Raw genomic sequence first — 22,896 nt, 5'->3', positions numbered from 1 at the left:
CTATGCTGCATGTCTAAATTAAACAAAAAAAATTTAAAAAAAATAGAAATAAACAGGCAGAATGATGGCAGACAGAAATAACAAGGTCTGATGCAGACAAAATCAAAGAAAGTGTAACATAAAATTGAAGAATTCGGAATTGAATCCTGCAGGACACTGCAAGAATGATGCTAGGACTTGAGGAACTAAGTAGAAAGGTTAAACATATTAGGATTTTATTCCCTGGAATGTAGAAGAATGAGAGAAGATATGATCTATGATGGGTATGAATAGAATAAATGAAAATAGACATTTTCCCTTAGGGTTGGAAGTGTCAAGAACAAGAGGACACGGGTTTAATGGCGAAAGTTGAAATACTTAAAGAGAACATTAGGGGAACAGCTTCCGACAGAGAGTGGTGTGAGTGGGGAAGAAGCTGCCAGGTGGAGTGGTAAAATGTGGGCTTGATTTTGACATTTAAGAAAAATTTGGATGGCTACACGGATGGGAGGAGTGTGGAGGTCAGTGGTCCAGGTGCAGGTCAATGAAGCTAAGCAGAGTAACAGACTAGATGGGCCAAAGGGTTCAATGGTATTATGCACCCTATATGCCCAGATGGAAGATAATGTATTGTTCTTCAAGCTTGTATTGGGGCCGAGGGAGTGAAGTTAGTTATTTGTTGCTTTATATTTTTTTTAGTGATTTATTAGCATTTTTTGTTTATAATGGAGTATACAATTGTCTGTAAATATTCAGGGCAGTTAAAAAAACCTTTGGTCAAATTGAAAAGTTTTAAAGATTTGGATGAGAAGCAAAGCTCCACCCCCCTGCCTCGTCTCCTGACAAAAGTGGCCAGAGAGCTCCGAGTAGCTTCACCTGCTGAGATCTAGTCACTGCTAAGGCCTCATTGTCTCACTACTATTGCCTAACCTGCAGTGATAATGCACGTCACTAAATCACTCAGCTGTGCTGTAAAAATGGTACGGCGGAATTCACACGAAAAAATTGGCCACGTTCTCACATCTCAGCCTGTCACAGGAAACCATGTGGCATGGTAACGATCTTGTAGGAACACCAGTGAGTCGGGGAGAACATTGGAGGAGATGACATATATTTGTTGGAGGCTTATAGATTCAATCTCTCTACCAGACTTACAAACTCAGTGAAAAGTGGCTACCTTCATCCCCAAAAGCCTTTGTGAGTGTTAATGTTCAGATTGCTGCTGGGATGCAGCCCACCTACCAAGACTCAGAATGGTGCCCATCAGAACATTTTTGCTTGAAAATGATCAAAAATCAAACACCATGGCGCTTATGAATGACAATGGTTTGACCAACTCATGGACTTGTAAGAGAAAGACATGAGATAAAATGGTGTGGAAGAAAGCAGTGAAACTGATTTCTTGCAGTAAGATTTCTTGCAGGGCGGCACGGTCGATATAGAGGTTAGCACCACACCTTTACAGCGCCAGCGATCGGGACCCAGGTTCAAATCTTGCATTTTCTGTAAGGAGTTTGTCTGTTCTCCACATGTGTGAGTGGGTTTCCCCGAGCAGCTCCGGTTTCCTCCCACCATTTAAAAACGTACCTGGGGTGTAGGTTAATTGGGTGTAAATTGGTTGTCACTGACTCATAGGCCGAAATGGCCTGTTACCATGCTGTATGTTTAATTTTAAGATTACATGTTGCTTCTCTGATGTCTTTTGTCATATAAGGGGAAAATGAACAGTGGGTCTGTGACATAATTTAAATCATGTTAAAATAAATGTGAGGTAGATGATATAACATTGAGCTGAGTAATCAAAGAGAGTAGTTTCTGAGACTTGACATTTCAAGGCCTGCAGCCTGTGCTCTCAATAACTCCAGAGACTAGAAGTTCCCTGACCAATTGGCTTTTATTACCATAAACAGATGGCACATCTCATGTTGTTGACCTGAGACCCGAGCTTGTTCTGGGGGAGGGGTTATGACATTACCACCTTTATTAGGGGAATCAAGGGGGAGGAGCCACAGGTACAGTCAGCACGAGATGGGCCAGCCACACACATACAAACAGTACTGACAGAGGTTCCACCACAGTGAAATTATGCGGCGTTCAGATGGAGAATGACAGGCAAGCGGACGAGACAGATGAGAATAGCTGTCAGTGCTCGGCTCTCAAAGAGTCTCTCAGACAGGATGGAACTGCAGTCAGAAAGGGGTGACCTGACCAAGCAGAAAATGTCAGCCGTTCGACTACCGAAACTGACTCTGCAGACAAGAAAGGGTGACCTTGCCCTCACTGTGGAATATACATCATTGGGCACATTGACTGATGAGGAGGTTGTGAATGGAAAGGTTCATTCTAATAAATGAGAGGAAATAACAGATGTTGTAAGATCAATTATTGCTATAATCTCTCAATGCAAGTAAAAGTTGATTACCACAGGTAAAGAAAAACTGCCTTGCCACCATTCCTTACACATCCAGGTTGGACAATTTTATAGCTAGTGGTCACTCAGAACCCACCCCTTCAAAACATGAGCAGGGATTTGGTGGAAATCCCTGAGCCAAACAACCAGTATTGGAGGGAGAGTGACAACTGGACCCAAGGACTAGCTCAAGCTTGGTACATCATTGAAGATTGCAAGTAAGATGGGGGAATGGGGAGCTAAAAATAATCCAGATTTGGGGTCAATAGAGGCAAGGTGCAGCTGATCATAATTTTGCGAGTGCCCTGTAATTACTTCCTCAATTATGTTTTTAAGCATTTTGCCAACACCTGAAGTCAAGCATGTTGGTCAATGGTTTGTTATTTTCCTTCTATCCTTTCTTTGACAGTGTGTTCCACTTGCAGCCTTCAAAACTGCTGGACCATTTCTGGAAGCAAAGGACTGGACCCACTGCAATTCGCCTATCCTCACAATCGCTCCAAAGCAAATGCACAATCACTGGTTTTCCACTGAGCTCTGGATCACCTCGAAAACAGTAACTCATACATACAACTGCTCTTCATAGACTATAGCTTATCCTTCAACACCATTATTCCCTCCATGCTGATCCACAAGCTCAAAATCCTGGACCTCTGTAAGCGCTATGCAACTGGATCCTTGACTTCTTCCTCGGAAGACCACAGTAAGTACAAATTGGAAACAATGACTCCTCCTCACTACCTCTCAACGCAGACACACCTCAAGGATGCGTGCTTATCCCACTGTTTTACTCACTATCCACCCATGACTGTGTGGACAGGCACAATCCCAATACTATCTACCATTTGCCAATGACACCATGGTTATTGACAGAATCGCAAATGACAATGAGGAAGTGAACAATAGGGAAATAGATCAGACACACCAACATTAGCAAAATCAAGGACTTAAGGAGGAGATCAGGAGAACACAAACCAGTCCTTATTGAGGGCTCAGTAGGGGAGAGGGTCAGGATCTTCAGATCCTGGATGACAACATCTTTGAAGATCTGCCCTGGAGCCTCCGTGTTGATGCCATCCTGAAGAAGGCTCACCAGTGGCCCTACTTTGTGAGGTGTTTTAGGAGATTTGGTACATCACCAAAGACTCTCAGAAACCTCTCCAGGTGTACCATGGAAATCATTCTAGCTGAGTTGCATCACTGCCTGCTAAGGAGGTGCCAATGCTCAGGACAAGAAAATACTCTAGAGGGTCATTAACTCGGCCTCATAGACACCAGATGTCACTCCGATGAGGACATCTACAAGAGGCGGTACTTAAGAAAGCAGCCTCTATCCTCAAAGGACCCCGCCACCGCCCAAGTCATGCCCTTTTCATTCTGCTACCGCCGGGAAACAGGTACAGGAGCCTAAGGACGAGCACTCAGCGGCACAAGGGCTTCCCCACTGCCATCAGATTCCCAAATGGTCAATGAACCACAGACACTGCCTTACTTTTCGTGCACCAATTTTGTTTATTTGGGTAAGCACTGTGATACAATGCATTTTGTTACTTGTTCATGACATTATATTTTGATTCTTATTCTGAAGCTGGTGAATTAGGCTAAGTTGTAATTCTCTTATTACATCTGTTGCCACATCTTTAGTAACATGGGATCAAAGAAGTTTAGTTTTCATTCCCTTATTTTATTTTCCGTGCCTTTCTCTTTACTGAAGTGAAGATTCTTGATTAAAAGTGACCTCTTGCCTGTAGGACTGTGCTCCTCCCCCTGTCCTTTCACCTCACAATTTTATTCACACACCTGTCTAGTTTTGCTTCTCCCTTGATGAAGAGCCCAGGTCCAAAACACTGGTTATGTATCTTTATCTTCACTATATAAAGGACACCATTTGACCTGCTGAGTTTCTCCAGCGATGTTTTTAGTTGAACGCCATATGTCTGCAGACTTTTGTGTCCGCGATGAAGGATTCTGACCCCAAACATTCACTGTTCTTTTTCTCTCAATCAAGCTGCTCGACCCTCTGAATTCATTCAGCAGACTGTTTTCTGCTTTAGATTGCAGTTTGTTCTTTCTTTTTAAAGTATTTTTTGAGTTTAACAAAACCCTTTACACATGGTATATCAATGAAAACATAAATCAAATCATATCACATATCAATTGTAAATTAAAAGCATAACCATAATTGTTACATAACTGATTTCATTCAGGACATCAAATTCTATCATTATAATAATTAAATAATTAAATTGTAACCCATACTGTCCAAAAATAATAATGAATATAAGAATTATACAAATAATAAACGTAAAATTCCCTTTTTTAAGATGTTATTCTTTTCTGATGTGATCATGTTGTTCTGTGATATGATCTGTAATCTATAGTTAAACCCCCTTTACTTATTTGTCTTCATAATAAAAAGGGGGAAAAAACTCCCTACTAATCTACTCCCTCCCTCTAGTCAAGGTTATCTGCATATATTGTAAATATGAATCGACTAATGACCATCAGACAGGGAATCCACACCACTTAAATCCTCAGATTATGGTAATAATCTATGAATGGGTCCCACATGGTCTAGCATGTTCTGTCTCTGCCACGTCTCCCCAATTTTTTTTAATTTTCATCTCCCTGAGAGATGAGAGGAAAGCTAAAATAAAGATTTCCAGATTCTAGATTGGCAGATAAGAGGGCAAGGGTAGAGAGCACGTGGATCAAAAGTCAGATTTCTTTGTGTCAGTGATTTAGTTAAAAAGGTAGACAGGTTTGCTGAGGATGTAGTGTTAGTTGGGAAAATGAGCTGTGAAGAAGATTGAAGGAGCTTACGAAAGAATATGGCAGGTAACGTGATGGTGAAAGAATGCAGCAGATAAAGTTTAATGACCAAACTTGGAATTATCCACTCTGAAAATAAAACAGTTCAATGGTGAGAAAGAAATAAATTTTAGCTTACGAAGGGATAAAAGCAATATTCATTTATTTGTTTGTATAGATGAAAAACTTGTCCTGCATACATATTGTGTGTTATGTCTGGTTGTGTGACTGCGTGTTTTGCAATGAGGACCGGAAAACGCTGTTTCGTCGGGTTCTACTTGTGCAATCAGATGACAATATTTAAGATTATGAAAGGGATAGACAGAATGGATGTGGACAGACTATTTCCGTTAAGAGGAGGAAAGATTAAAACAAGAGGACATGAGTTAAGAATTAAGGGGCAGAGGTTTAGAGGTAACATGAGGGGGAACTTCTTTACTCAGAGAGTGGTAGCTGTGTGGAATCATCTTCCGGGAGAAATAGTGGCGGCGGAGTCAATTGTATTATTTAAGAAAAGGTTGGACAGGTATATGGATGAGAAGAAGATGGAGGGTTATGGGCATTGTGCAGGGAGGTGGGACTAGAAAGGGGTGTTTGGTTCGGTGCGGACTAGAAGGGCCTAATGGCCTGTTTCCGTGCTGTAATTGTTATATGTAATTAATGTTACAATAAATTTGAACTTGGCTTGTGTACCAGAAAGTATGGCAAGCAATTTAGAAGGGACGGTGGGCAAGGTACACAAATTAGAAAGTCTTGCTGAGGTTGCGTCGGGTTTTGGAGAGTTGTGCGTATTTTTGATCCTATTATAAAAAGAAAGTCTGTTGTAGTTTCCATTCATCTTGAAACTTCCTGCCATTGGACCAAAGCCTTGTTTTGACAGCCTGTGTGGTGGCTAATTGAAACAGTTACCCTGCATTGAAATTATTCACCATTGGTGTTTTCATTACACTGACATTCAACAGCAACAATCATTTTTTTGATCCTAGGCGACTGCCCCAGGAAACCAAGATCCTCAGAATGGACAAGGCAGCCCAGGAAACCAAAAATAACAACTGGTCAATTCATGAAAAAAATGTGTCAATCAAGACCATTGTGAGCTGATACGAGTTCAGATGACCCCAAATCCAGCAGCAATAGATGCACACCATGACAAAGGGTTACTTAAACAAAAATTGCTTTTAATGATCTTTGAACATGAAAATAGAATCAAACTTTAACTTATCTCTATTGACTCACTTAATCCCCCCCCCCCCTTCTAATTCTAAGCGCACTTGTGTGTAATGTGTGTGTAAGTTCAGCAAAGTTCTTTGTCCAATCTCACTGGTTGGAGGAAATTCTTGTACTGTGCACAGAAGTTAACATTAATAAAGTTCACCAGGCTTTGGTGCTTAACAGGTAAATGGTTACCACTCAGAAGGGTTCTTGTTGCTTTTCAGAGAGTTTTTCTTCTTTCAGGTCACCACAGAGTTCCTTTCTGTTCCTCCTATTCAAAGGGAAACACCGGACAGCCAGCCCTCTCCTTTGACTAGGCCATCTTCCAAAGCTTGCCAGTTTGTCCTTCTGGAACCAATGTCTGTGTCTCTCCTCTCTCTCTCCTCTCTGAGAGCAAAGCCTCTTTTTTTTCTGCTCTGTGCCTGCAAAGATCACATGACCTTCCAGACAGTAAGTTCTGTTTCCAAACAGAGCTGCTACTGCCTGTTGTTACATTTGTTGCCTTTTGCAAATAATAGTCCATCATGAGTCTGAGCACTCTTGCAAAAGCACCTGCAAAAATTCTGTCTTTGAAAGTGTTTGTGTGTGACCTGCTCTAACAAATTTCCTAATTTATCTCCCAAACAACTCGATATACTCTGACACAGAGCAAAGAGAATTAGCAGTGGGGAGAGAATATCTTATCGAGCCCACCAGCACCCATCTACATATCACAGCATTTCCTGTCCATGACATTCATGGAAGGAGTGATCATGCAGATTTGTCTTGTTTCCAGGTAGTCAAGCTGCAGCTAGAACAATTCCTAATAGGACGCAAAATTAGAGGAGGGAATTCAAGAGCCATGAGGTAATGTTGCAGCTCACACTTGTGTTCAGTTTTGGCCACTTCATAAAAAATGGATGTGGAAACTTGAGAGAGGGTGCAGAGAAGACTCATCAGGATGTTGCCTAGATTGGAGAGTATGTCTTATAAAACAAGGTTGACAGAGCTCGGGCTTTTCCCTTTGGATCGGTGAAAGATAAGAGGTGATTTAATAGAGGTATACAAGATTACGAGGGGCATAGAGAGGGTGGACAGCCAGTAACAATTTTTCCTCTGTGGCAGCAATAGCAAATACCAGAGGACATCAGTTTAAGGTTTAAGTGGAGGAAACTTAAGTCAGAAGCAAGTATTTTATATGAAGAGTGGCGGGTATCTGGAATTTATTGCTGGGGTCATGGTGGAGACTGGCACAGTAGTGACATTTAACTCTTAGACTGGCACAAGCATGTAAAAGAAATAGAGGGTTATGGGTGTGAAGTAAGAAAGGGTTAGATTGTTGTGGAGTAGGTTAACATAGGTTGGCACAATATTGTGGGCTGAAGGGCTTCAACTGTGCTGTAGTGTTCTGTGTTCTCTAAATGTCCAAGCCATGCAAGCTATATTGGGGAAGGAAAAGTTCCTACCATGAGAAATGGCTCAGACGCAAAATGATGTAATACGTCTTTACTTCCTATGGAAACTTATGAGTTCCTCCAGTGTTTCTGAGTTTTCACTACAAACACAGTGTCTGCAGATTTCATATTCAAGGAAATATGAATGTCCGCAGCGTGAAGTGTTTTTCAATTACAAACCTCTTATTTTTCCATTCTGTTCAGTGTAATATAAGCTGGGGAAAGGGACTCATTTAAAGGCCGTCCAGGGTAGAACCTGCAAGTTGCACACAGGGAGTCCATTGGTACTTGGACCTAATTGATCAGCTTGAAACTCCAAGAGAGAGGAGCAAATACAGGTGGGGTCAAGCAGTTTCCCCACCAACATATGACACAGCTGGTTGAGCCTGGAGGTCAGCTCAAGTTGAAAGTACCCCATTGGTATGATTACGCTAGAGATTATCAGGGGCATTGAGTGTCAGCAGAATCTTTGACCAATCCTTTTATCAAACAGAATCATAATGTATTGGCATGAACAGGTCACAAAATTCATTGTTTTGTGGCAGAATCACAGGTGCCAAATGGGAATAAAGTACATTAAGAAATAAATTAGTGGAAAGGAAGAGGAAGTGAGGTGGTTCCTATGGTTTATTGTCCATTCAGAAATCTAATGGCAGAGGGGGAACAAACTGTTCCTGCATCGTCTTTAGGCTCCTGTACCTCCCTCCTGATGGTAGCAGTGAGAAGAGGGAATGGCCAGGGTGGTGAGAGTCCGTGAGGATAGGGGTGGCTTTCTGGAGACACCGCCTCTCGTAGATGTACTTAATTGGGTAGAACCTGGTGCCCATATGGCCCTGGCCATGTTTACAACCGTTTGTATTCCCTTCCTATCCTGTGCATTGGCATCTCCATGCAGCAAACTTCAACTGCATTCTGATGTGGTTTGCAGACACAGGTGAGTGCTAAATTATTTTGTTTCCCCCAGGGGTCCGTTATGCTTCTGATTCTTTTGCAGTGATATGTCAGTAACATCTCACAGTCACTTGTTTGCCTTATGCTGATGACATTGCATTGGGGGCCACCTGGGATATTCTTTTTGAGGCAATAGAAAAGAGTCCTTGAAAATAATCAGCAGACCCTGTGGGATTTCTTCCAGATCTGATGGATGAAACCTACAATTCTGCTTCGTCTTTCCAGTTTCATGCCTGTCAAGTCTGTGAAATTCCAAATGTGAAATATGGAATCATATACTGCAAAAAAATTTGAATCAGAATCTATTGCCATGAACATGACACAAAATTTCTTGTTTTGCAGCTGTACTGCAAGTGCAAATATTGCTTTTAATTGCATTTAAAATAAAGCAGTGCTTCTCAACCTTTTCCTTTCCACTCACATACCACTTTAAGTATTCCTTATGCCATATGTGGCATGTGGATGGAAAGAAAAAAATTGAGAGCCACTGTTTTAATTGTACCTCATTGATTCGTTATGTGCTCGGTTTCATAACTCCAAAAGAAATGGGCCAATGAGAACCACTGGAATAAAACAAGAAAATAGAAATGAAATGTGTTAGGACTACCATCCAAACCAGAGGGATCTAATTTTCCTGACTTTACAAGATCTTAAAGACATCAGTGTGGGTTTCAAAAATGGAGTAAAATGAGCAAAACAGAAATTTGATGGGGGAGGGGTAGAAGCTGCTCCACTCTATCTTCCATTTATACAAATAAACATTCACTAGCATGTTGAGATTACTGGCCAATGGAGGATACCAAGGGTAAAAATTAATTTATTAAAATGTAGCATATTATAGAGAAAATGCTATACTACAGATTTGATGATGTTATTGATTGTTTTCCCACCATTGTGAGAAAGAATTCTTTTGCACTTTGAGACTACAAAAAAAATCATTATATATTTGGAAATCTGGCTTTGCCCACTCACTAAGATGATGGCTGAAGTCCGGGAATACTTATTCAAAGTTCTTTCTAGTGTCACTTAAGCTGCAATGCACATGATTTATTTCAACTGTTGTAAGACAAACAAAGAGTCACCATGAGCATTGCCCAGCACCCTTAACAATAGGAGAAAGAGAAGCAAAATAGAGTCTTTTCAGAGACTCCCTGGATTCACCTTCCACACTCCCTCAACCGCTGCAGCTGCACAGATCCCAATTCAAACCATTGGTTAGTCAGATTCGAACCTCCGATACAATTAGGGAGCCTTTAGCGCTCCCGGCCCTTCGGGAGTCCTTCTTGCATTCAGCACCCTCTCGAATCCCAGTTCCGAAACCTGGTTCTGATGCGCTAGTCTCCACCAGCCTGTGTGGGTCCTTCAGCGGCTGAGCCCCTTTCCGGTCCACTGAATCCTTATAGGGTGATCTCCCATACTTCCCCTTCTCAATGAGGCGTGTTCTTGTTTCTGCTGCCATTGCTCCTCCAGAGTCTCTTACGATGCACTACCCAGCATAGTCATGGCCAACTTGAGCATAAACCTTCGTGGTTGCAGGATGTAAAGAAAAAACCTTCAGCTCCTCAAACAGGCTATTTAAAGCCTGTCTGAAGCTGATGGAATCACAACCAGCAGTAGGACTCTGCAGAGCAGTACTGCCTTTCTGCTCTCCGCTCTCTTTGGGATCTGCAGCTGTGGCCATACTGCTTTTACAACAGCTCGTGCAGCTCAGCCATTTTGTTTTGTTTTATTATCTTAAATTACATTACAGAATCCAAACTCTGTGCACCTTTAACATGAAGTATTTGTTCCACAGTGAAAGTCCAACAAAAAAAAGATTGATTAATAACCATTAAGTTTTCATCTTTGCACATGCAACCTGAAGATTGCACAATGCTGTATGGGACTTCGGTTGAACAATTGTTCAGGCTTCAAGATTCTTTTATTGTCATGTTATAAAACAGAAAATGTAACATTACATTAAATTTCCTGTAGTCAACCATAGGGCAGACAAAGATTGCCCGGTGCCACCTACAGCCACAGAAAGAGAAGCGAAAGAGAGTCTCCCCCAGAGTCACTGGATGTCCATGGCATCACTTCCAGCACTCCTGAATCTTTGGTACCCAAACCATCAGCAACCGATACTCCAGATGCACACCTCTGATACAATCAGGAAGCCTCCAGCACCCTAAGCACCGGCTCGCGTCTCGGTTCTGACACCTGGCACCCCTTCACCCAGTCTCGAGCCAGTCTCAAGCAGTCTGCAACCTGGTGTAAATCCCTCGGCCACAGTCACCAGCGACCCATAGCTGCTTACCAGCAGCCTGTGGCTTTCCCCACCTCGAGTCACCGACAACTCACCTGTGTATTCTTCAGCCTCAGAGCCCCTCACTGATCAGCCTGCACAGTCACGATCCCATGGGTTGACTCCTCTGCTTCTCCTTCTCAAACGGAGGGTGGTCCATCCAATTTCTGGTGCCTTGCGCCAGCCCTCCACTTTCTCGCAGTCTGCAAACCCTTGTGGCCGCTGCTGATCACAGGCATTTTTGGGTCCAGACTCCATGGGCGTGGGATTTTAAAATAAACCACCGACAGCTCCTTTAAAAGGACATTTAAAGTCTTCACGGAGCCAACGGCAGTCGGACCGGGTGGCTGAAACCCGCGGGAGCGCTGTGACTTCACCCGCTGTTATCCGCGGGCCCGCACCAGCAGAAGCGCTGCCATTACCAGCAGCTCCGGCAGCGCCAGCATTACTTTTTAAGTAGTAAGGTGCTGTTAGTCAGCCACATTTCCAGCCCTGAACATACATCTCCTGGGAAGACTGAAGGAACCTTTTTGTTGGGTTCTAACATAATTCATGGTGCCTCAAAGGCCAAATGAATTTTAATAAACCTCCACACCACACCTACTCCTCATGACTCAAACAATAAACAGCACCGACATCTCCTCTATTTCCCCTTCATCTGCCTTTGCCCCTTCCCCAACTCCAGACTACCATCCTACCTGAACCCACCTATTACCTGTTAACAAGTGCTCCTCCCCTTTCCCCTTCCTCTCTCCTCTCATCAGCCTTTCCCACCCGCTGACACCTTTTTATTCAAGCGTCTAGTGGTTTTTCCATACTCCCCAACAAAAAGGCTCAGGACCCAAACATTGATTGGATGCAGAAGAAGAAAACTTTGATAAAGCACTTTGAGAATTAATGAGACTGTAATCAATGGGGACAAAAGCATTATAATTCCTGAAGTTGAAATGAATCTACATCCAGAAACTTTTAATAATAAACAAAGGGAAAATGTATTCAGAGGTTTTAACTAAAAACCTGTATTTCTTCAAGGATTTAAAGGTCATTTTTTTTCTGCTGTCACCACTTGAAGTCAACTTTAATTTGCTTCTCACCCACCAATCATGTAATTAAACCTTCAAATCTAGTCCAAAGTTCAATTTACCAGTAGAGAGATACTGTTAAAAAAGACAAGAGAGGAGTGAAGCTAAAGGCTAAATGAGGTAGAAATAGATTATATTAAAAGGCAGAAATCATATTCATAACTTATTTGCCTTTGGGAAAAGAAAACGAAAATCACCATGAACTTTCAGGAAATGCACATTATTATTATTTCACTTGTTCCTATCTTAACATACCTTTCTTTCTCAACTGTCATTATTTTATATTCTTTCCAGAATATGCTTATTTATACTGGAATGCATTGCTGAGGGTGGTGGTGGTGGAGGCTTGAACGCTAGGTTCATTTAGAAGACTCTTCCATGGGCTCATCGACCTAAGAAAGCGAGAGGGTTACACCTGTGGAGAAGTTGGAAAGGGGTAGATTGATGGTGGAATAAGTTTACATAGGTCAGCACAACATCGCGAGCTGCAATGATCTGATGATCTGTGTTCTCATGCAATGCCAGATTGAGACAAACCGCAAATTGGAGACACGACACTCATATCCCGTCTGGGCACCCTCCAACTGGATGGTACTAAAATAGATGTGTCCGTTAGCTCCACCTCCCCATCTATCCCTACTTCTCCTCTTCTCTCGCTGTCTCTCTCTCTCCCTCTTCCCCTTTGTCTCCTTTCCTCTATCTCTACACTCATGAAGCCAAACCCAACTCTCCACCCAATTAATTCTCACCTTTCCTCTCCCCTGTCCTCCTACCCATGTAGAATTAACATATTTTGTCTGTTGGTCTGTATTCTTGCCCGATCTTTCTTTACAGCCTTTTTATTCAGGTGCCTGCCAGCTTTTTGCACATAGCTTGAAGAAGGGTTCAGACCTGAAACATTGGTCATATATCTTTACCTCCTATGGATGCGGCGCGACCTGCTGACATCCTCCAGCATCTACAGATGTTTGTGTTTCACTCTATACCTCTGTACTGTTTGGCTTTTCTCCATAACTTGCAACTCTTTTCAGTGACCCAAGTATGGAGTGCCAACGTGCATCATGGAATAAGAGCAATGTAAAGATTACAAAGTTGGATTGACAGGTTTAGTTGCTCCCAAAGTAAATAGCAAGGAGGAATAAATATTTGCATTCAATGGATCAGAAAAGTATGGATGCATTTATTGTTTCTATGAATTCATGTCAGGTAGCAACTGAGGAAACACAGACAAAGTTCGAGTGAAACACGAAATGTCTGCAGGCGCTGTGGTTGTAGTAAAATCACAGAAGTGCTAGAGGAACCCAGCTGGTCTCACAGTGTCCATAAATGGTAAAGATATATTAATGATGTTTTGGGCCTGAGCTCTTCATCAAGGTATGAGTAAAGAACAGGAAAGCATCAGAATAAAGACTGAAGAATAGTAGGGGCAGGAGTCCAGAACAACAAAAGCTGTTAATTGGATATGATAAGAGGAAAGGTGTGACAGCTTACATTATATTTTACATTGTACATAGATATCTTTTAAAAGGCGAGAAATTGTGTGGGTTTTTTAGTTAGGTCACACACAGATACAAACACTTCAAAACAGATCTCATTTAATATGCCAGAGCTCTGCTCAAGCCAGACAGTCCAGTCTCCGGGTGCCTTTGCAAAAACTTTGAAGAATGCCTAGAGAGACTTCACAAGTAGGTGTTAATTGGACAAGCTGTGGAGTAATGGATTATTGTTTTGGAAAGCAACAGGCGAATGGATTCAGAAGAATGGGTCTGATGCTGCAGTCTGAGCGCAGTTTGTTGTTTGAAGAGGATCATGTGGTTTTTCTCTGAGAGACAGAGAATTCAGTTCTACAGTTCAGCAGCAGCAGCTGGAACTGGAACAGGACAAGCTGGCAAACTTGTGGAAAAAAAACATTTAAGACGGGTTATGAGTTCTTAGTTCAGCCTGGTCAATGCTCTTGTGGTCCATACAAGAGGAGAGGACTGGCTGTATAATGGTTCATTTTAAATAAGGGAAAAAGAAAAGGAACTCTGTGGTGACCTGAAAGAAAGAGGTTATCATCTGGAAAACCCTCTTGAGGCACTGATTGGAAGGAATCAGTTGGTTTGTCCAACGAGCAACAAATCTCTCTCTGAAAACCAACAAGAACCTTCCTGAGCGGTAACCATTTACCTTTCAAGCACCAAAACCTGGTGAAATTCATAAATGTTAAATTCTGTGCACAGTATAAGAACTGCCTGCAACCAGTGAACTTGGAGGAATGAGAAGTGAGATTGGGCTGTGAATCAAAGAACTTTTCTGAATTTACACACACATTTAATACAAATGCACTTAGAATTAGAAGGAGATTTGTTGGGTGTAAGCCCACCCCTGCTGAACATCATGACGCCCACATCATAATGTCACCATTCCATTGTAAAACCATGTGTCAGTAGCCATGTTTGTCTAATAGAAGTAAAGGATGAGAAAGCATCACATCTCCGAGACTTAATTGTGTGATTACATACACAACAGTGGCAACGAGGATCGAAACAAACCCTACACATACTCCATGCACCAACCGTGAGAAGGAAAACAACAGAAGAAAGGTGAAAAACAACTACAGATACACGATCCTTTATCCAGACTTCTAAAATCCAGAAAGCTCCAAAATCCGGCAAGTGGGGACCGGCGTCCGTGGTCGGGGGAGGCAGCTGAAGGACCGGCGGCTGGGGAGACTGCTGGCTTGCTGGCTGATTGGGGAGGTGTCCGGGGGAGTCTACCAGGCGGTCAGGGGAGGCGGCTGGGGGAGTCTGCCAGGCAGCCAGGGAGACTGCCGGGTGGTCGGGGGAGGCGGCCGGGGGAGTCTACCAGGCGGTCAGGGGAAGCGGCTGGGGGAGTCTGCCAGGCAGCCAGGGAGACTGCCGGGTGGTCGGGGGAGGTGGCCGGGGGAGTCTGCCGGGCGGCCGGGGGAGACTGCCGGGTGGTCGAGGGAGGCGCCTGGGGGAGTCTGCCGGGTAGCCGAGGGGAGTCTGCGGGGCAGGGAGATGTCCGGGCGGCCGGGAGAGATATCCAGGCAGCTGAGGGACCAGCAGTGAGGGGAGACTGCTGGGCAGCCAGGGGAGATGGCTGAGGGACCAGTAGTCGGAGGAGATGGCCAAGGGACCGCAGTCAGGGGAGACAGCCGAGCGGCTGAGGGACCACAGTCAGGTGAGATGGCCAGGCGACTGGAAGGGAGTGGGGGTGGTTACGGCAGCACAATTCGGGTGGGCTTTCTGAAATCCGGAAAAATTCAAAATTTGGAACACACTGTCCCCCAAGGTCTCTGGATAAAGGATCATGTACCTTACCTAACAACCCCAACAAATTTCTGCCAAAAGATCAAAGTAAAATCACACCAAGATGGCAGAGGGAAAGTTTGGGAATTCAATGAAGTAGAAGAAAGTTGGGATAACTATGTAGAACAGTTTAACCACCACTGCATAGCCCACAATATTGTGGAAGGTCCAGTAAACTGCATACGTGCCCTCTTACTCAGAATAATGGGCAACAAACATTCAATCCAGGGATGAAGACATTCAACGAATTATGCACAGCTCTAAGAACTATTTAAGCACCAAACCACCAGTTATGGCAGAAAGGCAACGATTCTATGAAAGGATACAAGGACCAGGAGAAACAATAATTGAATATCTGGCATTGTTGTGCAAACTGGCAGTGCACTGTCATTTCGACCAGTTTCTAAATCAGGCACTGAGTGACAGATTAGTGATGGGGCTGGCAAATCGCCAAGCAAGGCAAAAATTATTAGCAATGGATTATGAGCAATGTTACATAACAAATTGCATACAAAACTACCTGCATCTCTGAAATGGCAGATGAAAACTTGGATGTGGGTCAACTAACAATGCTTCCGTTGTGGGAAATACAACCACCGACCAGAAAACTGTTTCTTCAAAAATTCTAAATGCAACCATTGCAAAATAGAAGGGCATATAAAAACTAAATGTCCACTTCTAAAGTGCAGGTGGCCTGCAACTAAATAGGCAGCTAAAGTCAAAACAATTGCAGAGAGAAAGAGGCAACCTAGCACCGATGATGATTACTGCCTTCAAGCTCCTGAAATTTCAGCTCCTGAGATATTACACATCTAAGGAATAAATGGAGGAAACACAGCCGTATTTATATAGCTAAAATAAATGGACATCCCCTGAAGATGCAGTTAGATACAGGGGGAGAGGAGACCCTAAAACATGTAAAGGAACACTTGCTACCACACCTCCTGGTAAAAACAACTGAAATAACTCTAAGATCTGTTACAGGAGATAGAATCAAAGTGTTTGGAGAATGTACGGTCCAAGTACAATACAAACAACAGCAACCAAAAACACTGTCTCTCTACATCGTAGAGACCTAGGGACTAGCACTTTTCAGAAGAACTGGTTACATTTACCTAGACTGGCTGGAAATCGGTTCAATACTAAATGTAAACCACATGGACACCTCCCAGCCAGAACCCGACCAAATCCTCAACAACAGTGCAGTGGTTTTCCAACAAGAATTGGGGAAAATCAAAGGTGTTCAGGCCAAACTGCAACTAAAAGATAATGCAGAACCAAAATTCTTCAAAACCAGAACAGTGTCCCATTTGCCATGAAAGGGAAAATTGAGGCTGAATTAAACAGACTCAAACATGAAGACATATTAGAACCAATACAATACAGCGATTGGGCAGCGCCCATCGTACCCGTATGAAAAGCAAACGGTGAGATTCGCATTTGCAGCGATTACAAAATCACCATCAATCTATCACTCAAAATACCCAAACTCCCCATGCCCAAGGCAGAAGAATGGTTCCAAGCACTAAACAGAGGGCAAAAATTCACAAAATAGATTTGTCACAAGCATATCAACGGATAGAATTGGACAAAAAATCAAGGGAATATGTGACAATCAAACCCCATCTGGGACTATTCACCTACACACACAGGCCTCAGTTCAGCAGCACCTGAGATTTTTCAAGCAGCAATAGACAAATTACTACATGGATTCTCAGTTGGGTGTTACCTAGATGATGTCATCATCACAGGCTGAAATGATAGTGAACCCTTACAAAACCTTGAAAAGGTTTTTACCAGTCTACAATTACGAAAGGATAAACGTGTCTTCAAGCGCCCCTCCCTCAGTAACATAACAAGGTATGTTACAATCGACAATGAGGGGGTGCGAATGAATCCAGCAGGAACAGAAGCTGTTTGCAAGGCCCCATACCCAACCAACAAATCGGAATTACAGTCCTTCCCTACCGAAAACATATCCCTAATATGTCTACACTATGCAGCCAGCTGAACCAACTGCAGAAAAAAGATCAAACATGGTATTGGAACAAAGAAACTAAAAACACAGTCGATCAACTAAAAGAAATACTAACGTCATCAAATAAGGTGCTGATCCACTACGACTCTAGTAAAGAAGTTACACTAGCCGTGGATGCTTCACCAGTGGGACTAGGAGCAGAATTACAGAAAAAGGTGACCAACCAGTAGCGTATGCTTAGTGAACATTAACCACAAGCAAACGCCCAACTAGAAAAAGGAGGATTGGCAATAACTTTTGGTGTAAAAAAATTCCACCAACATCTTCACGGAAGAAAATTCACCCTGATCACAGACAATGAGCCTCTTAGTTTAATCCTGGGGCCACACAAAGATATACCAGTATTAGCTGCGGACAGAATTCAAAGATGGGCCAGGCTACTAGTGGCGTATAACAATGATATAAAACATAAACCAGGAACGCTCAACAGCAGATGCCTTACCACACATGCCGCTACTTGAGACAGAACAATGAGAAAAAATTATTAAATGGACAGCAGAGGCAGCAACAATCAACCATGAACAACTTCAACAACTGCCCATTACAGCCCAGAGGATCGCAAAGGAAACCCGAAAAGAGGCAACATTAAGCAAGATCCTATACTTCACCCTTAACGGGTGGTCAGAATTTGAAGTCATCCCAGAAGATTTAAAACCTTACCACATACGCTGCCATGAACTATCATTCGAAGAAGAATGTTTATTATGGGGTACCTGTACAATTATTCCAGCCAAATGGCAAACTACCATGTTATCACAACTACACCACAACCATCTGGGAATGGTCCGAATGAAGGCACCGGCCCAGATGCATGTCTGGTGACCCTCCATGCGCTGAGACATTGAAACAATTGTAAGTGAATGCAAAGTATGTCAGTCAATGCAGCCAAAAATGCCACAAGCCAAAGCTAACCGATGGAAATGACCATCCAAACCCTGGTATCGGATTCATGTAGACTTTGCTGGACCATTCATGGGTGAGACTTTCCGAATAGCTGTGAACGCACACTCCAAATGACTAGTAGTTTCACAGCTGAAAAATACCAAAGCAGATCCCACGATTAACTGTCTATGAGCTATATTTGCCACTTACAGATTGCCTTATGAATTAGTTATGGACAATGGGCCTCAATTTACATCAGAACATTTTTAAACATTTGTGCGTGACAACAATATCAGATATATTTTTTCAGCACCCTATCACTAATGGGTAGGCAGAACAATTTGTACAAACATTCTAAAAAGCAATGAAAACCATGAAACTTCTAAATGCCTCCTAGACACCAAAATTGCAGGTTTTCCATTGGGATATAGAAAAATGCCGCATTCTATCATAAAATGCATCCCAGCAGAACTAATGTTTGCCTACAACCTGCAGACCAGGCTGTCCACAATTCATCAAGATCTGGGTCTCCGATTGTAAAAAACAGCATCACCACAAACTTCACCTAGAACATTGGAAGTGGGCTAGAGAGTTCTGGTACAAGATTATGGACAATATAAATACCCGTGGGTGGTAGGAGTATTCTTACAAAAATTGAGCCTCTGTTCTAGTGGGGGACAGATTGTGGAAGCGACACATAGACCAATTACAGGCATTGGCATGACACTAAGTTCCATGAACTGCCTCATGAACTGGAGGAGGTGGAACCAGACCTGTCGTGGCCTGGCCCGATCATCCCACCCCTCAGGCTGAGTGAGGGCGGGGGGAGGGCAGAGACAGTCGCAGAGCCGAGCAGTCCAGTGAGGCATTTAGTAACTGAGACATGCAGCCAGGAGGGCAGCGAAGATGGGCAGTTGCCACCATAGGTCAGCGAAGGCAGGCAGTCACCGCCAGCCTGACTATCTACGGGCCCCGAGTAAAGACCGCCACAGCAAACCACGCCGAGGCAGTCCAAAAGTGAAAGAAGACCACCTGAACACTTTAAGGACTATGTGTCCTGATTATTATTAAATATTTTCCCTTTTATAATTCTAATTCTCACTTGTAGTCCTGGGCCCGATGTAATTTTATTAGTTCGAAGGGGCACGGTCAGCATGGTGGGGGGGAGGAGTGTTGGGTATAAGCCCGCCCTCTGCTGGACATCATGATGCCCATGGCATGATGTCATCCTTCCATATATAACCCTGTGTGTAATTGACAGGTAAGTCTAATAGAAGTAAAGGATGAGAAAGCATCATGACGCCGAGTCTTAACTGTGAGTGCACACACAACAGGGTTAAGTTAGGTTAAGTTAATAACAATAAGTTAGAGTTTGACCCTGCTTTCATGTTTAAAGATAATTAAAAGCAATTTTTGTTTCAGTAACCACTTGCTGCTGAGTTTTGGGGTCCTCAATTACCAATTAGTTTCAATGTCAACAGTAGCTGATTACCACTAATGAAAGGTCTTCAATGGAAAACAGTAATTCTCTTTCTCTTTCCAGAGATATTTGCCTGACCTGTTGAGTATTTCCAGCAGATTTTTGTTTTTAATATTTAAGCTTCTTTTGTTGTCATGTAATAAAACAGAAGTAATATCACACAATATAACATTTAGTTTGCCGTAAGGCAAAGATTCACCCTCAGCAAAAATTACCCAGCGCCAACATGAAGCGTAAGAACATAAGGAACAGAAGCAGTAGTCGGCCCGTCAAGGCTGGTCAGCCATTCAATAAGATCATGGATGACCTGGTTATGGACCTAGCTCCACCAACCTGCATTTTCCCATCAGCCTTCATTCCATTTTTATGTACACAACTTTCTTACATATATTTAATGAGGTATCCTCTACTGTTTCCTCGCACAGAGTTCCACAGCTTCACCTCTTTTGCAAAAGCCGTCCCCCCTCAACACTGTCCTCAATCTACTCTCCCAAAACATGAGGCCATGTCCCCTAGTTCTAGTCTCACCTGCCAAGGGAAACAATCTTCCTACCTCTATCTTGCCTCTCATAATTTTAATTTTTTTTACGTTAATTTTATTTCCAGCATGGTAGAAGGCGGTTCCAAACATGTAAACCCCTGCCCTCCAATTACACCCAAATGAACCTAAATCCCCAAAGGAAACCCACACAGACATGGGATGAATGTATACCCTCGCTGCAGACAGTGCCAGATTTGAACCCAGGTCACTGGCACTGTATTAGCGTCATGCCAACCACTACTCCAACCATGCTGCCTGACTCTGTAAGAACCTGTCTCATTCTTCTGACTTCCAGCAAGTGTAGTCCCAGATGATGCCATCTCTCCTCAAAGGATAACCATCTCATCTCTGGAATCAACTTGATGAACCTCGTCTTTACTGTCTCCAAAGCCATAGATCAATTCAAGTAAGGAAACTAGAACTGCCGAAAGTGTTCCAGGTGCAGCCTCGCCAGTACTGTATACAGCTGTAGCAGAACCTCTCTGCTCTTAAATTCACTACCTCTAGCGATGAAGGACAATATTCCATTTGCCTTCTGCACCTGCAAACCAAACTTTTATAATTCATGCACAAGTACTCCCAAGTCTTTCTACGCAGCTGCATGCTACAGCCTATCACCAGTTAAATAATTATTTGATCTTGTAATTTCAATGACCTTGCATTTAGAGTCCATTTAGCACAGTGGTTTTCAAACTGACCCCTAAACTCACATTCCCAATGCCATAGGTGCTCTGCAATTAGTAAGGGATTACTGTAAATATTCAAGTATAATGCGAAAAATTTTGTACCAAAATTTGAGCTCAAAGTAGTGGGGGAGGGGCTCACATTATACACGAGGTTATAATTTTTTAAAAAGTTTCTGCCAGATTTAACAATAAGTAAGATTATTAGCAGCTTGACTACAATGACGGCACCGTGACTAGGTTGGGGGGAAGGAGGGGGGAGAGATGCTAGCATTAATCAGGCGGGCAAGGGGGGGAGAGACACCAGTGAGACTCGGGCAGGTGGGTGGGGAGAGGTGCCAGCGTGACTTGGGCGGGCGAGGGAGGAGAGACACCAGCGCGACTCGGACAGGCGAAGGGAAGAGAGACACCAGCGCGACTCAGGCAGGCGAGGGGAGGGAGGTCATATTATACACAGGTAAAATTTTTCTCCCTTTTCCCCTCAAAATTGGGGAGGGGGTGGTTGCATTATACACAAAACGCATTATATACGTGACCTGAAATGTTAACCCTGTGTCTCTCACTTCAAAACTACTGTCTGACTTGCTTGTTTGCAGATTTGCAACTCCTATTGATCTTTGAGGAAAGCAAAAGAAATGGAGGTATTGGTCAAGAATATGGATTTAAAATAAAAATCATGATGGCGGAAATAATTCTCAATATCTCCGTCTGTCATATCCTTATCTCTTTTGCTCCTGAGATAGGTGGGTGGATAGCTTACCTCCCAGTGACAAAGGGGGATCTGAAATATGCAAATCACCTTGCATTGAAAGGAACTTTGTTTTTTGCCTCACTGAGAATGATTCCATCAATATATATCTAAATTGACAGTGATGAACAGTGCATTTTATTAGTTTAACAATTGAAGTCTTTACTACCCCAGTGTGTATATTTGGTCAACATTATTACTTTTTATTATTTCACTCTTGCTTGTGGTGGGAGCAGTTGAAGAATCAGTGATTGATTGTACTACTGTGGAGAGTGAAGTTCTATGCAGCTTTGGGCAAAACAAAATATTCTTGCCCTGGATATGATAATAGTTGTGAAGTTTACCACAGAGATTTATGATTCACATTTCATTGCAGTGTTAACAAGATATCAGGGCATGGTTTACTCACACGGAGACTCCCTGCAGTCAAATTGGAAGGCTCATGTACAACGAGTCTGAAGAGTTTGTTTAAAATATGAGGAACTGAAGGAAGCTGTGCAATTGTTTTTATATTGTGTTTGTTTTAATTCACATCTTGAATATATGTTCTGCAGAAAAGTTCACATCACATCAAGTCTATGATCACCTATCTATACCTATACAACAAGATGAAACTGCCTTTCTCCGGACTACAGTGCACACACATAATGCAACATACATAATAATCACATATATATCCATAAAATGAAATTAGAAAATGCAGAAATATTTCAGAATAATTTACTTGTTTCAAATTATAAGAGACCCAAGGTTACAGATTACTGTTAATCAATCTCACAGCCTGATTTCCCTTCTGATGGTAGTAGGTCAAAGATTCTGTGTGCTCGAATGGTAGGGATCCTTAACAATTATCTGAGCCTTGTTTAAGCAATGCTCCTGGTGAATGTTGTAAATAGAATAAAAGGACATCATAGTGATCTTCTCAGTCATTTTAATGATCCTTTATATTGACCTCTGGTCTAATGCTTTGCAGCCACTGTACCACACAAGAATGTAGCCAGAGAGGACAGTCTCAATTGTGCTCCTGTCAAATGTTATCAAGATGGAG

Source organism: Narcine bancroftii, chromosome 2, assembly GCF_036971445.1.
Source record: "Narcine bancroftii isolate sNarBan1 chromosome 2, sNarBan1.hap1, whole genome shotgun sequence".
In the NCBI taxonomy this organism is placed as follows: Eukaryota; Metazoa; Chordata; class Chondrichthyes; order Torpediniformes; family Narcinidae; genus Narcine; species Narcine bancroftii.
Note: the sequence above shows the minus strand (reverse complement) of the source record.